The following is a 15,537-nucleotide window of genomic DNA, read 5'->3' as shown; positions in this document are numbered from 1 at the left end:
GTGAACCGTGAACATCCAGATGTTCAAGCTGGTTTTAGAAAAGGCGCAGGAACCAGAGATCACATTGCCAACATCCGCTGGATCGTGCAAAAAGGAAGAGAGTTCCAGAAAAACATCTACTTCTGCTTTATTGACTATGCCAAAGTCTTTGACTGTGTGGATCACAATAAACGGTGGAAAATTCTGAAAGAGATGGGAATACCAGACCACCTGACCTGCCTCTTGAGAAACCTATAAGCAAGTCAGGAAGCAACAGTTAGAACTGGACATGGAACAACAGACTGGTTCCAAATAAGAAAAGGAGTATGTCAAGGCTGTATATTGTCATCCTACTTATTTAACTTCTATGCAGAGTACATCATGAGAAACGATGGGCTGGAGGAAGCACAAGCTGGAATCAAGACTGCCGGAAGAAATATCAATCACCTCAGATATGCAGATGACACCACCCTTATGGCAGAAAGTGAAGAGGAACTAAAGAGCCTCTTAATGAAAGTGAAAGAGGAGAGTGAAAAAGTTGGCTTAAAGCTCAACATTCAGAAACTAAGATTATGGCATCTGGTCCCATCACTTCATGGCAAATAGGCGGGGAAACAGTGGAAACAGTGGCTGACTTTATTTTTCTAGCCTTCAAAATCACTGCAGATGGTGATTGCAGCCAAGAAATTCAAAGATACCATGAAATTAAAATGCTCCTTGAAATGAAAGTTATGACCAACCTAGACAGCATATTAAAAAGCAGAGACATTATTTTGTCAACAAAGGTTCATCTAGTCAAGGCTATGGTTTTTCCAGTGGTCATGAATGGATGTGAGAGTTGGACTATAAAGAAAGCTGAGCAAAGAAGAACTGATGCTTTTGAACAGTGGTGTTGGAGAAGACTCTTGAGAGTCCCTTGGACTGCAAAGAGATTCAACCAGTCCATCCTCAAGGAGTTCAGTCCTGGGTGTTCATTGGAAGGACTGATGTTGAAGCTGAAACTCCAATACTTTGGCCACCTGATGTGAACAACTGACTTATTTGAAAAGAGTCTGATGCTGGGACAGATTGAGGGCAGGAGGAGAAGGGGACGACAGAGGATGAGATGGTTGGATGGCATCACCAACTCAATGGACATGGGTTCGGGTGGACTCTGAGAGTTGGTGATGGACAGGGAGGCCTGGCGTGCTGTGGTTCATGGGGTCGCAAAGAGTCAGACACAACTGAGTGACTGAACTGAACTGATATTTATAAATAACCCATGACTCAAATGAAAAACATTATAGAAAATTACAAAAAAAGAAATTAAGTAAATTAAAATCAAAACTCAACATATTAATAACATTTGCAGAACATACTTAAAGCATTTTTACTGCTTATATTAGAAAAATATTGTCAACCATGTAAGTTTCTACTTAATAAGTATAATAAAAGTACCCCCAAATAAACAGGAAATAATGAAGTTAAGATTGGACAATGATGGGGAAAACAAAATCACAAAGGAAGTCAAAGAAATAACTAATTCTTTAATGAGTTCAAGAAAACTGATAAGCATCTATCCAAACTAATCCGAGGGGAAAAATATCACAAATTTACCTTTGTTAATCATTATCTGCTAATACATTTTACTGTTTTGCTGAAAGTTTTACATTGGTTTTAGGTTCAAAGGATTTAATAACAAAAAGTTACCATTCGTTACACACACACAAAAAAAACAGTTTCAATTTTTTTAATAGAAAGTCATTGAACTTAATTTCAATATACAGTCATTAGAAGGAAAGAAAGAGCATTTTTAGATCACCAAATTGGGCCGAAACCTACAGCCAGACTTTAGCAATCACTGGGAAGTCCCTGAAAATAGGCAATCTGAAGTCCCAACTGGGAGGAAGTCCCAGGCAATGATTTCACCCCAAGGGTGAGACTTAAACTGTAGTTCTGGGGAGTCTCACATATAATATCAGGCCCTAAACTGATACTATCAGTTTGAGTATAAATAGGCAGCTATGGTTTTCATCAACAACGTTGTTCATTTTACCACAGTATCATAAGATTTTCCATCCAAATTTAGGGAGTCGCTGGATTCTCAAAGCTCAAGAAACTTCACAGCTAACTCTTCTTTTATCTTAAGTGCCACCAGGTTTAGGAGCAGACTTCCCTGGTGGCTCAGACGTTAAGGAGTCTCCCCTGGGTTGGGAAGATCCCCTGGAGATGGAAATGGCAACCCACTCCAATATTCTTGCCTGGAAAATCCAATGGATAGAGGAGCCTGGCAGGCTACAGTCCATGCGGTCACAAAGTATGGGACATAACTGAGTGACTTCACTTCACATGTAGTCCAGACAAGGTCATGAACAAATTCATCAGAGACCTAAATTGTCTCTGAAGCCTGAACAAAACTACTTCTATCTTAAGATTCCTAACATTTACAACTTAGGTGAAATGGGAAAATTGGTTGAAAGAAATCACCAAAGTTCATTTAAGAAGAAACAGACAACCTAAATAGCCCTATATTCATTCTAGCATTTCAATTTTTAGGTTAAAATTTTCCAACAAAACAAACAATTCCAGGCCCACACAGCCTCACTGGTGAATCTACTGAACATTTAGGCAAAACAATTTAAAACTAATGCCAAATTTATACATGCATGTTAGAAGTATAAGATGGAGGACCCCAGCAATTCATTTTATGAAGCCAGTCTTTGTCCAATAGCATTACAAAGCATAAGAGAAAACTGTAAACTAATACCTCTCGTGAACACAGTATCAAAGATTTTTAACAAAAGATTAGCAAATTAAACACTGATATGTAAAAGAGATAATAGCTGAACAGACAGAAAACCAACAACTTACTTCGGATTCATTAGAAATAGGCAAATGCAGTTCACAGGAGCTGAGACTCACTATTGGAGATGACCTCAGGAACCAGTTCTGGGGTAGAAAAGCTTGAACTGTAATTAGTGACTTGCTTGAGGCTTGGTCTGGACAACTCTGAGATGTAAAAACTCCAGGGAGACCCAAGCACAAAGGCCCCCACAATTTTGCAAGATTTACCTAAGGAGCTCTCAGCAAATATAAGACAAGAATCTTCTCAAGCTTCAGCAAGGAGAGGGGAAAGAAGCCAGTTTGAATTGCAAGAGCTCTCCTTTCTTAGTAAGGTCAGCCTTCAGGAGAAGCTAATTAAGCAGTGATTAACCCACAGAGGTATTACTAGAGCCTAACTGACCTACTGGGATATTACTAGAATCTAACTAACTTATTGATGCTGATCTTGTACCATCCGTACACCTAGAGAGGCTTATTTAGTTCATGAGGAGCTCAACTGCGCATGATCAAAGAATTCACAGGTGTTCTAATTTGGCTGCAAGCTCACTGGGAAACGGCAGGTAAGAAACACTACAAAACAATACGATCCAACACAATACTATGAAGCAATTATTCTTTAATTAAAAATAAATAAATTAAAATACAACCCAGCTAGAGAGAGTGGATTTGGATGTAGGTGAGAGACAGCCTGTGGGACAGTATTATCAGCAGAAAAAAGATTTTAAGAAAAGTCACACTGTGGGACAAAGTAACAAAAATGGTCTACTTATAGGTTTACTTGGTACAGGATGAGATTTAGTTGATGAGAATGATATTAAGTTACTAGAACCAATGCTAAACCCTGCATATTGATCAACTTGCTTTCTGGGGATGTATAATAGAATAAGGATGCTATGTGTGTGTGTGTGTGTTTTAATAGAGATGAGTTCTTTCAAATCAGCACAGAGTGCTAGTCTGTCCTTAAAGGACTGTTAAATCATGGGATTCCTTTTGAAAAATCCGTTTGTGCAGGGATTGTCTTTCATCTCCAAAATAAAATGCTTAGCCAAACATTAAAAATAATATTGCCTAAATACAAAACAAACAAACAAACAAACACAAAGCTTGTCTCAGGGAGCATGGCAATTACTGTGGTTGTGGTTTTGAAGACAGCTCCAATATTTTTCAACCTTTCTCCCATTATGTCTATGGTGGTGGTTGTTTAGTTGTCAAGCTGTGTCTGACTCTTGAGACCCTATGTACTGTAGCCCCCCCAGGTTCCTCTGTTCATGGGATTTCCCAGACAAGAGTACTGGAGTGGGTTTCCATTCCCTTCTCCAGATTGTCTAAATCTCTCCCTTAATTCCAGGTTCCATCATGGCTTGGCCAAGGAAATATGGTGGAAATGATACTGTGCCAGTTTCTATATTCAGTCCTTATGAAACTGATAGCTTCCATTTCCTGTCTTTTGGATATTTGCTCTTAAAAATCAGCCCCTAAGCAGTGAAGAAGCCCATGCTGGCTGTCCCATGGAGAGGCTCAAGAAAAAGCATCAAATTGCCAGTCAGGAGATTAAATCATTTTGTAAGTAGGTCCTCCAGCCAAGGTGAACTGCTCCAGCTGACAGCATGTTGAGTGGAGATTAGCTGACAAAATTACACATTGGTAAGCAAAATAAATGAGTGTTTTTGTGTAACAGCCCTGGAATTTTGAGATAGGTATTGCACAGCTGTGGATAACTGGATGACTGGAACAGCTATATACTTAGTAGCTCTGGACTTCTGTACAGAACTCATAGACTTGTGGGAATTTTCCCTTTATGCTAGGAGTTCTAACCAGAACAGATACAGTAACATCTTTCTTTCTTTAGTTACTACTAAATCTTTGTTAAAATAAGCAGCCTGCTGTTATCCCATTCAGAAAACAATTTGAGGAAGGATTGTACCATACAAATGAAAAACCAAAGACAAGATATTAATTTGTTCCAAGTTACACAGTTAGTAGCAGAACCAAACCTGGTTCAGTGGACATGATTCTTTATATAGTTGCCTCTCAATGCTCCTATATAAACATGTCTTCCTTAGAATCCCAAAGGATCTCATGAACAATCTTTGGGCCATCTTTGAATTGCCAGGAGTTGTATTTACCACCAAAGTTTTATCTTGAGATTTCCAAAGTTTTATCAGTTTCTCAAAAGGAACCCCTCACACTTTGTTAGCATCATTTATGCTCAGTTATCATAGAAAATTTTGTATTTATTGAGTTAAAAACAGCAGTTATAAATTTATGGAAGAATAAACTGAAGTCATATCTGCATCTTAATAAAAGTATGGCACACTCTACAAACTGGTATTCAGACTTATGAGACATGTTAACTCCTCATTACTTCATTGAAACTTTATTAACAAAGATCCTGCTAGGTGCCAGGCATATAAAAAATGAATGAGGTGTGGTCCCAAGCTGAATTTTCAGATTTGGAATTTTCTTTTCTCATACTTTCTGATCTAAGGGCTTTGGTTGGTAAATACAATCTGAAGAATTGAACACCTGCCTCGCTGATCATTTGCTTGGATTTCACCTTTTTCCTGGATTCTAAGCAAAGTATTAAAATGCCCTTTTTTGATTCTTTGTCTTTAAAATTGACTAGTTCTCTCTTTCCTAGCTTATTTCACTCTCAGGTGACAGCAGTTTTGACAAAGCTCCCAGTTATACTTATTCCCTGAGCTACCAAAAAAAAAAATATATATATATATATATATATCTTTCAATTTCAAATAAGAGTTCTTTGTAATCCTCTTTGCTTTCAGATCAGAAAAACTAGAATGAAAGCTTAAAAGGACATTTCCCAATCGAGAGAATTTCTATTTACACTTTCTTCCCTAGGTTTGATATTTTACAACAAAAAAGAAGTAAATTTTTACTTTACCAGTTTTGAAAGAGAAATGTAAACACACACCTTTCTTGTCAGGGTATTATGCCAAGTAGATGTATCTTCATTTTTTTAAAATTTTTTTGGTCCACTTTTTAGCAAAAGTTAGCACACTGCAACTGAATAATCTTCACCAAAGAGTGCTTAAGAAGCTGTTTATGAAAAAGATATGTAGGCATTCTCACAGGTCACAGGATACTTGGGCATTTCATAAGCTTTTAATTTTATTCGCTTCATGACAGTCAATAAAAATGTTAAAAGCCCATATTGGCTTCATTTGCTCATTTATTACATAAGTTAGACTAGGAAATTAGTGTCACATAATGTAAATTGTGGTTTCTAGAGAAATCAGCAAGTTCTTTACCCAAATACATGACCCTTCCTTGGAACCAGAGACTTCCCCTGGATGGAATCGTGAATGCATCCACTTTGGACTGACTAGAACAAAAGCAAGCTTCTTTACATTATGTCAGCTGCTGCCAGCTGTATGACGTAGGACTGGCCATAGCATTTATTGTCTCAACCCGTCTATCTTTGAGGGTGAAAGGAAAGGCTTTTCACAAACATATAATAATAGATATAAACAAGGCAACTGGGTTATTCTTATGAAACTGGGACTTATGGTCTTCCACCATAGGTGATGGCATGGGATTAGGGCTTACTTTTTTTCTGAACTTTTCTTTAAATTCTGTCTAGGCAAGGAGAGAGTTTTTTGTCAATGCAGAGCTGTAAGATTGTGAATTTGAAATTGTCTTAAACTTTGTCACATACCATGTGTGGAGTTTGGGCTTACCTGGTGGCTCAGTTGGTAAAGATTCTGCCTGCAATGCAGGAGACCCAGGTTTGATCCCTGGGTAAGGAAGATCCCCTGGAGAAGGGAAGTGCAACCCACTCCAGTTCTCCCTTGCCTGGAGAATTCCATGAACAGAGGACTCGGGCAGGCTACAGTCCATGGGATCACAAAGAGGCGGACATGATTGTGTGACTTTCACTTTCATGCGTGGAGTTTAATCTCAGCAATTAAGATATAATACGAATAAAAGGGAATATGAACAATAAGAAGAAAGAATTCTGATTTTACTTTGGTTTCTGATTCTTATTGCCTAGGTCCATTTTGCTGTCACTGGTTGCTTATACAGCCAGCTTAAATAGTGCTGATAAATCCCTTTTATGCTTATTCATTCATGTTGGGCTTATTCCTTGCAAATAGAAATATCCCAGTGCACATGCATGGATTTTAAGGTATTCATTAATATAGGAATTTTCTCTGGGACAAGAAAAGGCATAATATTTTAGTGTGGGGACACAAATGCTCTCTGCTTCCTCTTTTGCTTACTTGGCAATTTTGAAATTCAATCTCCCTTGACTTGCTTATTTGGATAACATGAGTATGGTTCTTCCTTATAGGAAGGTTCACTGTGCCAAGCAAAAAGAAGTTATAGGCCCGTCTATATATTAAAGAGGAGAAGGCAATGGCAACCCACTCCAGTACTCTTGCCTGGAAAATCCCATGAATGGAGGAGCCTGGTAGGCTGCAGTCCTTGGGGTCGCTGGGAGTCAGACACGACTGAGCGACTTCACTTTCGCTTTTCATTTTCATGCATTGGAGAAGGGAAATGGTAACCCACTCCAGTGTTCTTGCCTGGAGAATCCCAGGGACAGGGGAGCCTGGTGGGCTGCCTTCTATGAGGCTGAGCAGAGTCGGACATGACTGAAGTGACTTAGCAACAGCAGCAGCATATATTAAAGAATAATCTCAATAGTTTCATGTTAGCCAACCTAGTTCATCCAGAAAAGTAATTAGCTTTTGTCGCAAACACTTTTTATTAATAACAGAGTTCTATCTGCCTAGAGTAATTTTATATATATGTATTAATAACAAATGAACACTTCCTGCTTATAAAAGTCATGAATTTCCATGTTTTCTCTCTGTTCCAAGCCTGTCTGTTCAGCTTTCCCTTTAGTCTAGTGTGTTCCCTCATATCCTTTGAGTAAATTTCTTTTACATCAAAGGAAATCATGGTTTTCTACTCACAGCCAAATCAAAAAAGCAGAACACAACATTTATACAGGAAATAGAATCAGAAAGTAAGTTGCCAGCCCAAAACAGTAAAGTGTTTTGCCAGCCAAAAATCAGAAAAGTGTAGGATACTAGAAATAAGCTATCTGGTCAATTGCCTCATACTACACAATGGTAACCTAAATGCCCATAGCATGCTGTGGTGAAATGCCTAATTCAATCATTACCTAATGTAACTAGAACTACAGTCCTACTGAGAGCAGGACTCTGGGATCCTGAGTGCACTAGCATAGGAATTGAAGGGATGAGGAATTATAGAACTGAAGAGATTGCTTTTGAGGCCTTAGATAATTTAAAGAATGCCAAGATTCAATTTCTATCTTCTTGTCTTGAGGCAAAGAAGGAAGCTAAGAGAGTTCTCTTACTGAAAAATAATTTTTTGTTTCTTTATCTGCTGGGCCAAGTGAGTAAAAACCAAAGTCCGGAATTCCTTTCTGTAGGTTTCTTATGCATTCAGCTGAATTCACAGTCTTGGCATTTCAGTTGTTCAGTTCAGTTCAGTTCAGTCACTCAGTCGTGTCCATCTTTGCAACCCCATGAATCACAGTACGCCAGGTCTCCCTGTCCATCACCAACTCCTGGAGTTCACTCAAACTCATGTCCATCAAGTCAGTGATGCCATCCAGCCAGCTTATCCTTGGTCGTCCCCTTCTCCTCCTGCCCGTAATCCCGCCCAGCATCAGAGTCTTTTTCAATGAGTCAACTGTTCGCATGAGGTGGCCAAAGTACTGGAGTTTCAGCTTTAGAATCATTCCTTCCAAAGAACACCCAGGGCTGATGTCGTTCAGAATGGACTGGTTGGATATCCGTGCAGTCCAAGAGACTCTCAAAAGTCTTCTCCAACACCACAGTTCAAAAGCATCAATTCGTCGCCACTCAGCTTCACAGTCCAACTCTCACATCCATACGTGAGCACTGGAAAAACCATAGCCTTGACTAGACGGATCTTTGTTGGCAAAGTAAAGTCTCTGCTTTTGAATATGCTATCTAGATTGGTCATAACTTTCCTTCCAAGGAGTAAGAGTCTTTTAATTTCTTGGCTGCAATCACCATCTGAGTCTTATGTAATATTTGAGCATTAGCTAACAGAATAGGGGGGAAATAGGGATGGTTGAGCAAGTCAAAAGACATAAAAGAACTCTAAATTCTCTAGTGCCTCCCTAGCTAATAATCCCAACAAAGCAATATACTCTCCCCTATCTTCAGAACTTATTTGCTGTTTCTCCCTTGTTTACAGATGTCATTATGCTATGCCTGAAAGGTCTCACTGCAGGAGGAAACCAGTAAGGCCTGTCTTGCCTCCCTCTTCATTACCATTAAATTGTATCACTGAACTAGCAGATAGCATCATGTAAAATCTTTTTGAAAAATTTTTTGAAATTTTTTATATTCAGAATCTAACTGTAAGACTGGATCGCAAATTATTGCTTAAATTGACTTTTCCAATGCTGTATTGTTGATAGGGCTCCACTTACCAGTGAGTCTGACTGCAGTAAACAGCTTTCTGCTGCTAATGGCCCTTAGTGATTTCCTGGGTTGAATAAAAGCAAACCTCATTTCAGCAGAGGGCAAGAATGTGGGAGTGCCAGAAATCATCTGGTGAAATGCAGAGGAAGAATTCCACAATACCAAGAGTTTAAAATGCTGGACAAAATTTCCTGTGTGTGAGCCATCATTCCAATCCCTGCATGTGTTTCATGGCAGAATCCGGAAAACAACTGTATTTGTTTCCTAGGGCTGTCATAATAAAGTACCACAAACTAAGCAGCTAAAACAACAGAAATTTTTGTCTCACAGTTCTGGAGGCTAAAAGTCTGAGATCAAAGTGTCAGAACAGGGTGGGTTCCTTCTGAGCTCTGTGGGGAAGAAGCTGTTCTATGTCTCTCCTAGCTTCTGATTTTTGCTGGCAGTCTTTGACATTGCTTGGCTTGTAGTTGTCTTCATCATCACTTGGTGATATCCCAACAGACCTGCCATCTTTGTGTTTAAATTTTTCATAAGAACACCAATCTCATTGGATTACGGGCCCACCCTAATGACCTCTTAACTTAATCATCTGCAAACACCTTTTGTCCAGCTGAGGTCACATTCACAGGTAGTGGGGATTAGGACTTCAGCAACTTTTGGGAGAAGTGATTCAACTCATAAAAACAATCAAAGATCTGAAAGATATCTTGACAAGTGAAGCAGCAGTACAGTTTTTCACAACATTACTGGCTTCTCTGTGTGCCTGCTTATTTAAGGCACAGAGTGAAATTATGCAAGGATGAAAAAGACTACTCAAAGCATATTTTTGGTGAGCTACTCTTTCAACAATCAGGTCTTCAGGAGTTTTATGTATTAAAATTGCAAATTGATACATACTGATTTTTTTCCTTCAAATTAGAAAGTAATTGATAATTAAGGATATGGGAAAGCAAAAGAGTTTTTATAGGAAAATATACATTGGAGAGAGGAGAATATCAGAAATGGAATAGTGACTGGGACACAGGTATAAAAGATACTTTAAAAAGAGGGCTACTGATAGTGAAGAGTAGGTGGTAGTGTTCACAACATTAAAATGTCTGGCATATTGAAAAAGAGATTCATATTGAAATTAATACAGTTTAAAAAACTAAGGGGAGATTATTATATATTTTCCCACTACTACTCCATTAACATATGTGATTTATCCTATATAGGCATTGCACTTTGCAGATATTACATTTTTTACAAATCAAAAATTTGTGACAACCCTGCTTTAAGCAAATCTATTGGTACTGTTCTTCTAACAGTGTTTGTTCACTTCATATCCCTGTGTTACATTTGGTGATTCACACACTATTTCAGAATTTTCCATGATTGTTATATGTGCCATGATAGTCTGTAATCAGTTATGATACTGTTAACACTATAATTCACCAAAGGCTCAGATGATGGTTAGCATTTTTAGCAATACAGCACTTTTAACTAAACTGTGTACATCATTTTTTTAGACATGCTATTGGCACACTTAATAGCTACAGTACAGTATAAGCAACTTTTATATGAACTGAGAAACCAAAAATTTAGTGGTACTATCTGCTGGAGGAGGGATGTCAACCCACTCCAATATTCTTGCCTGGAGAATCCCATGGACAAAGGAGCCTAATGGGCTGAGGTCCATAGGGTTACAAAGAGTCTGACATGACTGAAGTGACTTACCATACACACATGCTTCATTGCAATATTTGCTTCATTGCCGTGGTCTGGAACTGAACCCGTAATGTCTCTAAGATATTCCTGTAACTACATAGTAGACAATCAGGCAGTGTTACTTGAATGAATATATTAATTAATCTATCAATTGTTTCAATAGAACATATAATATTTTTGTTGCCTGGGATAGTAAATAGAATGCATGAATAAGGAGTATATTTAAAGAACTCTGACTGGCTAGGATACTAGTAAACAACAATCCTTACATGTTGCTGTTGATGGTATAGATGGAAACTCAGTTAAGACTGTGGGAATCCGGATGATCATCACTATTATCCAGATAAGGGGGTTTCTCAATTTTATAAATACAAACAAAATCGATCATAAAATAAACATTTTATAAGAGAGAAAAATATTTGAATTTTCTCACACTAATGAAAGATTATTTATAAAAACACTAACATCTCTTAATAGCTTAGTGTTTGGTACAATTACACCATTAATCAAGTGAAGCAGAATACCATAAAGAGCAAGATATGAAGCAGATGTGTGATGTCTACTATAAAATCCTAGAACAAAAATATTTAAGTGGAATGTTATAGTCCATCATCTGTATTTCAACGTTATAATGCCAATCAGTTCAGGCAAGGAAACAAATCCAAATAGAATAAATTAAAGCAAAGTTAATTTCATTAATAATCAACATTTGTGCAACTTCTAAGAATATCAGTTTGATAGTCATCATCATTTACTGTTATATTTTTATACATGTCCTTTATGAGTTATAGTTTTATACCAACAAAAGGCAGATAATATTCTTAGTCATCAGAACTTCTTTATTGACTCCAGCCCTCAATGACATTATGAAATCCACTCTTCAGATTGCTTCCTGGGCATATGTAGTGAATTTCTTTTTACTCTGTGTGTATCTATAAAATTGACTCTATAACAATATTACCAGGATAGTGGCTTTGCTTGAGGTACTAAGTTCCACAGACAGGATTAATGATATGCCTACTCCACTGCAGTTTAAATCTCAACTAATGAACAAGGAAGAACAAGCAGTGCAGGACTTCAACAAGTTGCAAAACTTAATATTAATGCCTGTTCCTGAAATGTTACATCTATCACCACATTAAGGGAATGAATAACCGAAGAGAAAAGAAGCTTTACTTACCAATTAGGTCAGCTGAGTCATGCCCGACAGGAGAGAGAAAGGGCACCAGAGCACCTTCATATAAGCAAAGCAGTGTCCAAGTCCTCCTCCTGAGAAGCTGAAGCAGGTATCTTTGAAATACTTCCCTCTAGTTGCTCTGTTAAGAGACACAATAAGGTTTGTTAGATTTAATTTACCTTCAGTTTAAATGTTTTCATTAAAATTCTGAGATATATAAAAATAACAAAAGTACTAAATAGTTTCTTCATGAAGGACATGTTTGGATTATTTTCTTCTGTTTTTAAAGAAAAACAAACATAATATACTTTTTTTTAAATAAATAAGCAGAAAATGAAAAGAAAATAGCTTGAAACACTAGTGAGCTCATGTTTCTTTACCAGCAAGTAGACATTGTTTTAGGAAAAGACAAAAATGCAAAGCACTGTGAGGCAGTGAAGGAAAGGAAAGCCTGGTGTGGGCAGTCCATGGGGTCACAAAGAGTTGGTCAAGATTTAGTGACTGAACAACAATAAACACTCCATCAGTGTCAGTGAAAAACATGCTATTCCTTTCTTCCTTCACTGTGAATGCGGTTAATCACACATGACAAGGACTAGACTCTATACATATAGTGAGTATTTTAAGTACTGCTTTTGGTATAAGAGTTAGAGTTGTCTGGGACTTTAAGAAGGGCTTTCCCAGTGACTCAGCGGTAAAGAATCCAGTGGCAATGTAGGAGCCACAGGTGTCATGGATTCAATCCCTGGATTGGGAAGAGTCCCTGAGAGCATGGCAATCCACTCCAGTATTCTTGCCTAGAGAATTCCAAGGACAGAGGAGGGTGGCGGGCTACAGTCCATAGGGTTGCAAAGAGGGACATGACTGAAGCAACTTAGCACAGATGCATGTAGTACTTTAATAAACCCACAAATACCTCGTTTTTCCCAGTAGTACCTAGAAATTATGTATGTGGTATTAATTCAGTAGAAAATAGCCGACTAATTGGAAAAGACCCTGATGGTGGGAAATGTTGAAGGCAGGGGGAGAAAGGGATAACAGAAAATGATAGTTGGATGGCATCACCAACTCAATGCACACGATTTGAGCAAGCTCCAGGAGATAGTGAAGGACAAGGAAGCCTGGTGTCCTGCAGTCCATGGGGTCACAAAGAGTTGGACATGACTGAGTGAACAACAATTTAAATTAAAATCATTATAAAGAAAGCTTCAGAAAAATGTCAGTAGTGATATTTTATTTCTCTTCTAACTATACCCTTTGATATTTGGGATAAAATTCATTGTTTATGGCAGTAGCTATAAATAAATGGTTCTGTTGATTATTCTGAGAATTTCTGATGCTTAGTATATGCATCTAAGAGAGTAATATATTTGAAATAATGGAGTAAAGTAAAAATAATCCATAATTTGGGAGGCTCAGTTATTTTGTGGCATATTTTTATATGGAGTTATGCATGTAATGGAAAAGAAATCAAGTAAAGACAATCAGTAATATTATCATATATATTTTATATAAGAAAATTGATAAAGTTAAAACAGTTTAAACATAGTAAATTACCAGAAAAATAATCTTTGAAAGGCCAAGAAAGCAAACAATAAATAATACAGAAGATGAGAATAAAATAAATTGCTTAAAAATGCACTGAAATTTTGTATTATTAAGTGAATATATTCATGGGACAAACTAGTCACTATAGTAGGAAACATACTTTCATCTCTCCAAGGAATAATTCTACACTACTTTTCTTAAATTCAGAATCCAGTATAACTAAAAGTGGGTATTAATATTCTAATTAAAATAAACATTTCAACATGCACATGACATATGTATATATATATATTAAAAGATATTATGTCTATATATTTATATATAATTGCTAAATAATAGGTTTTAACAATAAGGCTAATGCAATGTTGATCTATAACTAAAGCCATACTTATAGGAAGCTTTTCATTATTAAATACAGAAGCATTAAAACAAACTGAATTCATATACAACGTGAGAACTTAGAGAATACCAAAAAAAAAAAAAAAACCAAACCAATAATAACTGCATAAATTACTTTGAAACATAAAAATGGAAAAATATTAGAAAAAAATCTAGACATGTATATTAGTAAACAAGCTTTTAGTCACAGGTAAACTCTAACTCAATTGACATCATTGTTGGTAAAGTGTATTATCTCACAAGATGTGAAGTTCAAATACAGGGATGCTCCACATACTACATTGTAAGAGCTCTGGTCATGCGCTTCACTCTACCCTTCTCTGCACATGATTTCATCAAAGGCCAGCTCTACAACATGGTTACAGAATTCCTAGGGGTCTCTTTCAGACATGACGATGCCTAAATGTGTATTCTTTGTGTCTCTTTTGAAGAACAGGACAATTAATCCCAGAAACTTCCCAGTATAGTTCACTTCATATCTTTCGGCCATAGTTATATCCCCTGCTTTCTCCCAAGTCAAGTAATGGAAAGATGATTGGAACAAAGAGTGGCTTAAACCAATCATGACTCAAATCTCTGGACTAGGTCAGAAGTGACTCACCTGAAACCCACAGCTCTTCTGAGGAGGCTGAATCTTTAAACCACACACTGAACACATCCGCTAAAAAAACAAATTGATGTCTATAGCTAAATTTAACTTATTTGAAAAAATCTGGATACATAATTTTTATAATCATATTTCAAGTCTGACGAGCTAAAATACTCAAATTCATGTTATATCAAATGAAGTATATAGTACAGAAAAGGGTAAAATATTAGAATCGCACATAACTTGAATAAAGTGAATGAAATGGACAATTTTCTTAAAATACTAATGCTAACTAACACAGGGAGAAGAAAGATATTTAAACCAAGAAAAAAACTGTCCTAAAGTATTTTTAAAACTACCCTTGACTCTGGCAGGTAAATGCTTAATCTTCACAATTAAGGAAAGGATTGAGAGGATCCTGATTACTTTTCAAATTAGCATATCTTATATCAAAAACATTACATAGATTTTAAAAAGTGGAAAATTGCAGACAGATCTCACTTATGACTATGGATAAACCTAATCTACTAAGATTAGTTTTAGGTGAAGCAGCAGAAAATGCAAAATTACAGTCACTTCAGGTAGAAGTTTGTTTCTCACATAAATGAAGTTCAAATGTAAGCAGGTGGGGGCTGGTATACCAGCTATAGAAACATCGGAGACCCAGGTTTCTGGCATCTTTCTCTTCTAGTCTCTTCATAGGTGCCTTCCTTTTTAGATCATGTTCTAGAAGGGCTGCTGGAGGTCCAACATAGAAATTTGTGCCTAAAAAAAAGGGAGAAAGGACAAAGAACAAAAGGGTACATATCCTGGCTAAATTAGATCCTTTTAAGAATACTTCATAGAAGTGAATTTGCATT

The sequence above is a fragment of the Ovis aries genome, chromosome 8, assembly GCF_016772045.2.
Source record: "Ovis aries strain OAR_USU_Benz2616 breed Rambouillet chromosome 8, ARS-UI_Ramb_v3.0, whole genome shotgun sequence".
NCBI classification, from domain to species: Eukaryota; Metazoa; Chordata; class Mammalia; order Artiodactyla; family Bovidae; genus Ovis; species Ovis aries.
The sequence above is the reverse complement of the archived record's forward strand: the minus strand, read 5'-3'. Positions refer to the sequence as shown.